Here is an 8,837-nt window from a genome sequence, read left to right as displayed (position 1 = left end):
AGGTCCCGTCATAGAAATAGCAGTCGTTCAACAATCCACGGAAAGATACTTGGTACAAAATGAAGTTGCTTCCGCACTCTTAAGTGTCCCTAACCGCATTTTATATTAAAATCGTCCATGGCATGAAAGTTCGGCGAAATTCTACCTGCTGTCGATTATTCTCATTCAATGAGCAGCGAAATATGGACGCTTTTGTATTATTAATTTATAAATAACAGATACCATATATTAAGAACAAATAAGACGAGTGTACAAGTAACTGCTTCCTTTTTGCGTTTCAATAGAAAATCAAAAGCAATAGTTACACTTTGTGCTGAAGTTAAATCCTCCCTTGACAGTACGTTTTTTCATAACTGTACAGCTAGGACTAACAGTTATTTAAATTAAAGTAAAGGTATTCCTGGTATTACATAGAGTTGTAAATTTTGACGATCAAAATGTTCTCCTCCTATCCAGAACCTGCAATGTGGGATTAAAATATTAAAACAAATTACCCTCGAACGCTTGTCTTTAGCATAAAAATATAAAACTTATGGAATGGATAACAGGTTAATGTCTTGTGGGATACGCTTGCTGGCATAGCAACGTATAAACATTTTTGCTGGTGGCTGGTGACTCGCCGCAAAAACTGTAAATCTATTTTGTTTTATAGAGGCTTTAAAATGAGGAATGAGTGCTAAGAGCAGATCTAAATTTCATGTACAATCTGCAGTGAGAAGGAAGAGGGAACGGTGAGATTAAGCTCGAAACTAGCTTAAAAGTTTCCTCACAATCAAATCTAAATCTAAATCTCCCCCGATGCGAATCTTTGTGTGCGGTTTAAGTGTTTTCAAACAATAGACATAATGATAGATATAAACTTGAAGGTTAATTAACAGAAGAACGCTACTCCTGAAAGGAACTTTCTGGGGAAGTCAAGTTGGATGGACAAATTTCGATAAGAGGAAAATATACCGCTAAAATGACCTCCCAGGAGATTTCATTTTCAGAGGGGGGACAAATTCTGGAGGGTCAGATTGAAATTCAAAATGAAGGATACATTCAGATGACATCTGACGCCATGGCCGCCAATATGGACCCTCAAATACAATACATCGGCGAGCAACAAATGGGCTCCGTAGAAATGAATGGACAGGAAATGCTGATAATGCAAACCGAGGTAAATGGTGAAGAACAGCTAAATACACAAGGCGGAACCTACATGCAGATGACTTCACAAGGAATAGTTATGAACGAGGAGACATGTCAGATGCAATCACAAGATCTTTCTCAAAAATTCATGTTCGACGGGCAAATAGGGCAAGGGCAGCAACTGATCCTCGGAGAAAATTCTGGTCAAACAGTCGGAGGAGGGTTTGAGATGCAGGGCACATCAATGGAGGGAGATGGAATGATAATGCAAGGAGTGGCCCAAATACAGATGCAGCAAATGTCTTTGCAAGGCGAAGGGATAACCTATCTCGGGGGAGGTGTGGTTGAAGGTGAACAGTTTCAGCTAAGTGAAATGTCGGCAGGTGAGATGTCACTCGACATGAATGGACAGCAAATGCAGGCACAAGAAATGTCTGTGCAAGGCGAGGGAGTGTTATATTTGGAAGGGGGTGTAATCGAGGGTGAACAACTTCAGGGGACTGAGATGTCAATGGGAGAACAAGTACAAATGGAGATGCAAAATCAAGAGATCGGCTTTGCCGAGGGTGGAGAATTTCAGACGAGCGAAATTTCTATTCAAGAAAATGCAATTGTGGAAGAAGGCGGAATTCAAGAAGAGCAGTTTCAGATGAGTAACATGTCCATGACACAGATGCCACTTGAATTGAATGGGCAAGAAATACAGATGCAAGAAATGTCTTTGGAGACTCAAAGTCAAGAGATTGCCATAGGCGAAGGAGCAGAATTCCAGACTAGCGAAATTTCAGTTCAGGAAAGCAGATTTGTGGAGGGAGAAGAAATTCAGGAGCAACAGTTTCAGATGAACGAGACAGCGATATCTGAAATGCCTCTTGAGATGACGGTGGAAGGCATGCAGATTCAAGAAATGCCATTAGAGATGCCAAGTCAAGAGATTGGCACTGTTGAAGGGGGAAAACTTTTGACAAGTGAAATCTCAGTTCAAGAAGTTGGATTTATGGGAGGCGAAATTCAGGAGCAACAGTTTCAGATGAATGAGATTTCGATGTCTGAAATGCCTCTTGAGCAAGGTATACAGATGCAAGAAATGAGGCTGCACGAAATTCCACTGGAAATGCAAAGTCAAGAGGTTGGCATTGTTGAAGGAGGAGCACTCCAAACCAGTGAAATGTCAGTCCAGGAAGTTGGATTTATAGAAGGTGGCGAAATTCAGGTGGAACAGCTTCAGATGAGTGAGACTTCGATGACAGAAATGCCAATCGAAATGAATGCGCAAGAAATGCAGATGCAAGAAATGCCATTGGAGATGCAGAGTCAAGAAATTGCCATAGTTGAAGGGGCAGAATTTCAGAACGGTGAAATTTCAGTTCAAGAACTCGGATTTGTGGAAGGAGGCGAAATTCAGGAGAAACAGTTGCAGATGAGCGAGACCTCGATTTCTGAAATCCCTCTTGAAATGAATGTGCAAGGCGTACAGATACAAGAAATGACGACGCAAGAAATACCATTCGGAATGCAACTTCAAGAGATTTGTACTGTTGAAGGAGGAGAACTCCCTAGTGAGGTCTCAGTTCAGGAAGTTGGATTTGTGGAAGGAGGCGAAATTCAGGAGCAGCAGTTTCAGATCAGTGAAACTTCGATGTATCAAATGCCACTTGAAATGAATGGGCGAGGGATACAGATGAAAGAACTGACAATACAAGAAATGTCATTAGAGATGCAGAGTCAAGAGATTTCCATAGTCGAAGGCGCAGATTTCCAGTCCGGTGAAATTTCAGTTCAAGAAGTTGGATTTGTAGAAGGAGGCGAAATTCAGGAGCAGCAGTTTCAGATCAGTCAAAATTCAATGTCGCAAATGCCACTTGAAATGAAAGAGCAAGGAGTACACATGCAAGAATTGGGGATGCAAGAGATGCCATTAGAAATGAAGAGTCAAGAGATTGCCATAGCTGAGGGAGCAGAATTTCAGAACGGTGAAATTTCAGTTCAAGAAGTTGGATTTGTCGAAGGAGCCGAAATTCACGAGCAACAGTTGCAGATGAGTGAGACTTTGATGTCTGAAATGCCTCCTAAAATGACTGGGCAAGTTATGCAGATACAAGAAATGCCATTAGAGATGCAAAGTCAAGAGATTGCAATTACTCAAGTAGGAGAAATTCAGGAGCAACAAGAAATGCCATTGGAGGTAGAAAGCCAGGAGATTCGTATGTCTGAGGGCGATACGGGACAAACAGATGGGCTTGAAATAGTGGAAATAACATACCAAGAAATACCATTTGATAGCAAGGAAACACAGATGCAAGAAATCTCTATACAGAAAACAACGGAAGAATTGCCTATCCAAGATACCTCGATACAACAGACGGGAGTGCAAGAGATATCAGTACATGAGATGTCTGCGCAAAAAATTCCTGCGCACGACATGACAATCCAGGAAATGGCAATGCAGGAAACGCCATTAAAAACGGATGAGACAAATATCTTAAAAGAAGAAAAGATGCATGAAATAGATACCGACACGCCATCGCATGAACTGCAATCTAAGGAAAAGAGTGGTGATCTAGCCGAAAAAATAGGGGTGGAGCCATTCCAGGCAGCTGAAACGGACATAAAAGAGATGCCATTAGAAGAAAAAACTCAAAACATCACCTCCCCTAAGGAACAATCCTCCGTAGATGAAAAGCCTCTTCAAGAAGTGCCATTGGACCTAAATCAGAAGCATATGCAGGAGATGTCACCTCAAGAAATGCTGTTAGAATCACAACATGAAGCATTACACATTTCATCCGCAGGGATGACAGCTCAAGAAATACCATTAGGGAATATTTCTCAGGAGCTGCCGATAAGCAAAAAGGCAAGTCAAGGGAGCGATGCAAATAACGGGAAAGCCAGGAAAAAAGTAGAAACTACAAATAAAACAAGTGAAACAATACCCTTAGAAGACCGCAAAGAGGACGAGTTGCAAGAACAATTGTCTTCCAATGAGACCAAAAACGGAATTTTAACACATGGGATTGTTTGCGACCATGACCTATTGATAGATCAATTTCTGGAGAGGATAAGTCGACTTGAAAAAGATAAAGAATACCTACAGGAGCGCTATGAGGAGCTACGGCAAGAGAAAGAAACGACCTTTACTTCACACGAAGACCAGCTAACAACACGAGATGAACATCACCACTGTTGCAATATCGTTAAAGACTATAGTAGTTTGATAAATTACATAACAAGTCCACGTGAAGGTATGTCTCAAGACCGCACTGACGGACGTTGCTACGTTCATAATCACAGTTGTCTTACTCAAGGCGAAAGGCAGCATTTTGAGTATTTGGATCAAACGACTGCTGATTATGAGTACTATAAGTCTAAATGCGAGCAAATAAAACGCGAGAGGGATCGCTTACAAAGGGCCTACGAGACTGAGAAGAGGCAAAAGGAAGACATCGAGAGGGAATATCAGAATGAAAACGACGAGAAGACTTACCTGGAGGAAAGATACCAAGAAATGCTTGACAACATACAAAGGTTTGATGAAACCATACGTTGTTTACGAAGGGATAATGAGCGTTTGCAGAAGAATTTAAATGACTGGGCAAACACAAGAATTATGACGCAGACATCAGATATAGACAGAGTGGCGCTAGAGCAAAAGGGTGGCGGTGCAGGAATAGCTGAATACAAGAGAAGCATAGAGACACTGGAAAAGGAGAACAACGAGTTTAGGACAATACTTGAAGTTTTGAACAAAAAGAACGAGAACCAGCAAACTCTAAAGAACATTGAATTTGGTTTGGCAAGAGAAAACGAGTTCATTCAGCTGAAGAAAGATAGAGCAAGATTGGAGAGTAGCCTAAAAGACTTGAAACGAACGAACAAACATCAACAAGAGAGGATAGAAGAGATAAGAAAGGACTCTTCCGTAGAGATTACGCGCCTGAAAGAAAACTATCGTAAGCTGGAAAGATCTTTGAAAGAGAACGTGCGACTCTTGGAAGAGAAGGATGACGAGATAACTAGTATCAAGAAACGACATTCTGAGGAGATGCAAGGGATGCAAATAAAACTTCATACGGAATTTTCTGCTTCACTTCTGTCAAAGAATAAAATCAAAGATTTGCAGTCTAAGATAGAGCGACTTGAGGAAGACAGAAAAAGACTAAGGGAAGATTTGAGGGCCTCATCTGTTAACACAAAACATCGATTAGCTGAGGTTGATAAGGAATACCAAGATATTGAATTTATTCATCAAAGATACGAAGAAGAGAGGCAAAGTAAGATTAGGCTGGCGAGTGATATGAAATGTTTACTTGGCGATATTATGGAACTTAAGGAGAGGAACCAAAGACTACAAGAGGATTTCAATCGTGAAAGGATGGAAATCAAGGGAATGCTTGAGAAACAAGCTACCGAGATTACAGAAGAGTATCTGGCGCAAATAAACAAGCTCCAGAGATCACTTATGGAGGAAACGAAACGAAGAAAGGAAACTGAAGCTGGTAGCTATGGTTTGATCAGCAACCAAGGTAATGGCGCGCACCTTATCGGCGGTCAGAGAGAATTTAATGGAACAGCAAGCTGGGGTAACACTGAATTGCAGATACAGTTGAACAACGAGATTCGACAAAGAGAAACCCTTGAAATAGAAAATAAGAAACTATTATATAAGATAAACGACATTTTATACAGTGGAGGACAAGGAGGAGGAGAAAGAGAAAATCGCCATAACGAAGACACCCTATATAGTGGTAAGAACAAGCAGCCCCACTTGACTCAAAATAACACAACAAATACTTCACGCGAAAGGCAGGTTAATGATAATAGGCAAAGGGAATTACAAAGTGAAATAGAGGAACTTCAGGAAAAGATAGATGACCTTAAGAAAGAAGTCAAAAGAAACAAAGATCTGAAAAGGAAAAACGAAGAACTCGAGGAAGAGGTTACGCACTTGAGTCGCAAACGTGACGAGCTTTTGGCCGCTCAACGAAATCTAACTCGAGAGGTCGATCATCTGTCTCGTACACTGGACGAAGTGGAGAGGCGCAACCGAAAGCTTTCAGATGAAACTGAACGATTTATGAAAAAAATACAAGACATTGAGGAGTCCTTCAGACAGGAAAAGATGAGGCTGACAAGAAGTTTCGAAAGCGAAAAATCACAAGCTGTGGAAGAAGTGATGAAATTGAAGGAAGCATGTGAAACGAAACTTCGGGTTGAAATAGACACTACAAGAAGACTCGAAGAGAAAATCCTGCAACTGGAGGAAAAAATGCCGCCAAACGTTTATGTGCCAACTGGAAGTTTAGAGACAAGTTCACTTCTTAATGACACCCATTCGTATACCCTTTCAGGAAATGAGAGAAGTCAGTCAGTTAACACCTACAGTGACAACTTAAAACGAGAGGTGAAAAGGCTAGAGGCTATCGTCAGAGATGTAAACAACAAGCACGCAGACGACCTCAGAAATCTCGAAATACAAAAGCAACGAATGTCAGAAGAATTTAAAAGAGAAAAACAATCGCTGGAGAATTTCTTTCAAAAAGAAAAAGAAGGTTTGAAAAGGCGACTTCGAGATTCCGAGAGCAAAGTTAATGGGGACGGAGTAATAACCTATCAAGACCTAGGAGAGGGAGGAAGTCCAGGAAGACGATCGCTAATAGGTCGAGGTCTGGAAGCTGTTGATGGTGGGCTTGTGAATTATCGGGAGAAAGCGACAGAAGGGGATTCCGAGCACACGATCCAAGAGATGCGAAGAAAATATAACGATGAGAAGAATGCCATATTGAACCGAGCCTCTAAGGAAAAGTCAGAATTAGAGGATGAAGTTAGGGAAGTTAAAGAAAAGCTAACCCGTTATCGTCGACAAATGGACGACGAGTTGGATGACTTGAAAAGGAAGCACAGAAAAGAGGTAGATTATCTAAATGAAAAGCTCTCTAAAGAACGAGCAGAGTACGACGAAAAACTGCGCACTAACAGAAACATTCCAAACACCAAGACTGGACATTTGACAGGAAACAGTCAATATAGCTTGGAAGAACAGAAGGATGTAAGAGGAGAGAAAAGTTTAAAAGAGGAATTGGAAAAGCAAGTATCGGTAATTACTTCAAAGTTCCAGAAAGAAAAAAGCAGCCTGCAAAATGATAAGCGGAATTTAATGGAGACAATCCACGCTCTCACAAGGGAGGTGAATGATCTTAAATGTTATAAAAGAGAATCCAAAAATTGCTACAAGCAAGAAATAGAAAAGCTTTCACGAATTCACGAAGTTGAAAAAATAACTATTCTTCAACGAGCTTCAAGAGATAAAGAAGAGGAAACTTCGCGAATTAAAATGGATTTCGAAGAAAGGTTGTCTTTAGAAGGGAAAAAGTTGCAGTCAATTATCGATGACTTAAGACGCAAGGTATCAGTAACAGAGAGAAAGGTGAAAGATATGGAGGTGCAGCAAAAGAATGAGAAAGTAAGGTGGGACGAAGAGAAAGCTGCTACCGAAAGAATACTGAACCAAAGCCGGGAAGAGCTGAAGATTACTCTCGAACGTGAATATAGAAAAATGTTAAACGGAGAAAAGCAAAAATTTGAGGAAACGGTCAAGGCGTTAACGACGCAAATCTCTTTCTTACAAAATCAAAGGAAAGAAATTCAAAAAACGTTGGTGAATAACGAGTTCTCAGGAAATTGTAAGTTAAATAGTGAGCAGCTCGCAAGGAGTAGAATGGTTATTGAGATGGAGCAAGAATATTTGGAGAGATCGGAACGCGAGAGGCGACCAATGGAGGACAAGATTAAGGGGCTTCAGCGAGAAGTCAGTAAACTTCAAAGGGAAAAGACGGAACTAAAAGCAACACTTGAAAACGAGAAACAAGAACTCGAAGAGGATTTGGAAAGAATGCAGAGCGACATGAGACGAAAACTAAGCAAAGCGAGAGAGGAAATGGAAAGAAAAACTGATGCATTCAGCAAGAACTTAGTGGCAACCAAAGAAAAGGATGCATTGGTGAGTAAGATGGTATCGCTAAACACATTCATTCCCTACCACATTTAATTATACACGATAATGACAAACCTTTTTTAACAATAGCGCCAGGAGGGTGGATATACTTTTCGATGGTTTTTATTACAAGTGGCCTAATACTCTATAGATCTATCCCGAATTTTACGTGGTTCTGCACTGCTCCTCTTTCTGTTTATTGCAATCAGTAAGGCCCGTTTATTATCTGAATGAAAAAACACACAAACAAACAAGAAAAAAAAATTAAGGGAAAAATGTGTAACGATGTGTCACTTGTTAGCTTATTGGTAGAGCTCTCCACCGGTATCGCAGAGGTCTGAAGGGTTCGAATCCCGTACAAGCCTGAAGTTTTTCAGGCTTTCTTTTCGCATCTGCAAAAGTTGCGTATATAACTGCGATGATCATCCTTCATTTAATTCGTCACTCCGCAGTTCACATAATTATATGATTTTCATAATTTCATGACTTCAAAGTGCCACTTTGTTACAAACTCTTGGAATTCGATAATGATTCCGAAATAGTTATTTATACATGTCAAAAGACTTCTAGTTCCATACCCAGAATAAGCAGTAGTCTATCTGCTGTTCCTTAGAGGTACAGCAGATTAAAAAAATATATATATATTGGTAGTGGCCTACAACCAGCTAACAGTTGCCTCTATTAATTTCTTCAATTAAACTCCCCTTTTTTTGCA

Source organism: Porites lutea, chromosome 5 (genome assembly GCF_958299795.1).
Source record: "Porites lutea chromosome 5, jaPorLute2.1, whole genome shotgun sequence".
NCBI lineage: Eukaryota > Metazoa > Cnidaria > Anthozoa > Scleractinia > Poritidae > Porites > Porites lutea.
Note: the sequence above shows the minus strand (reverse complement) of the source record.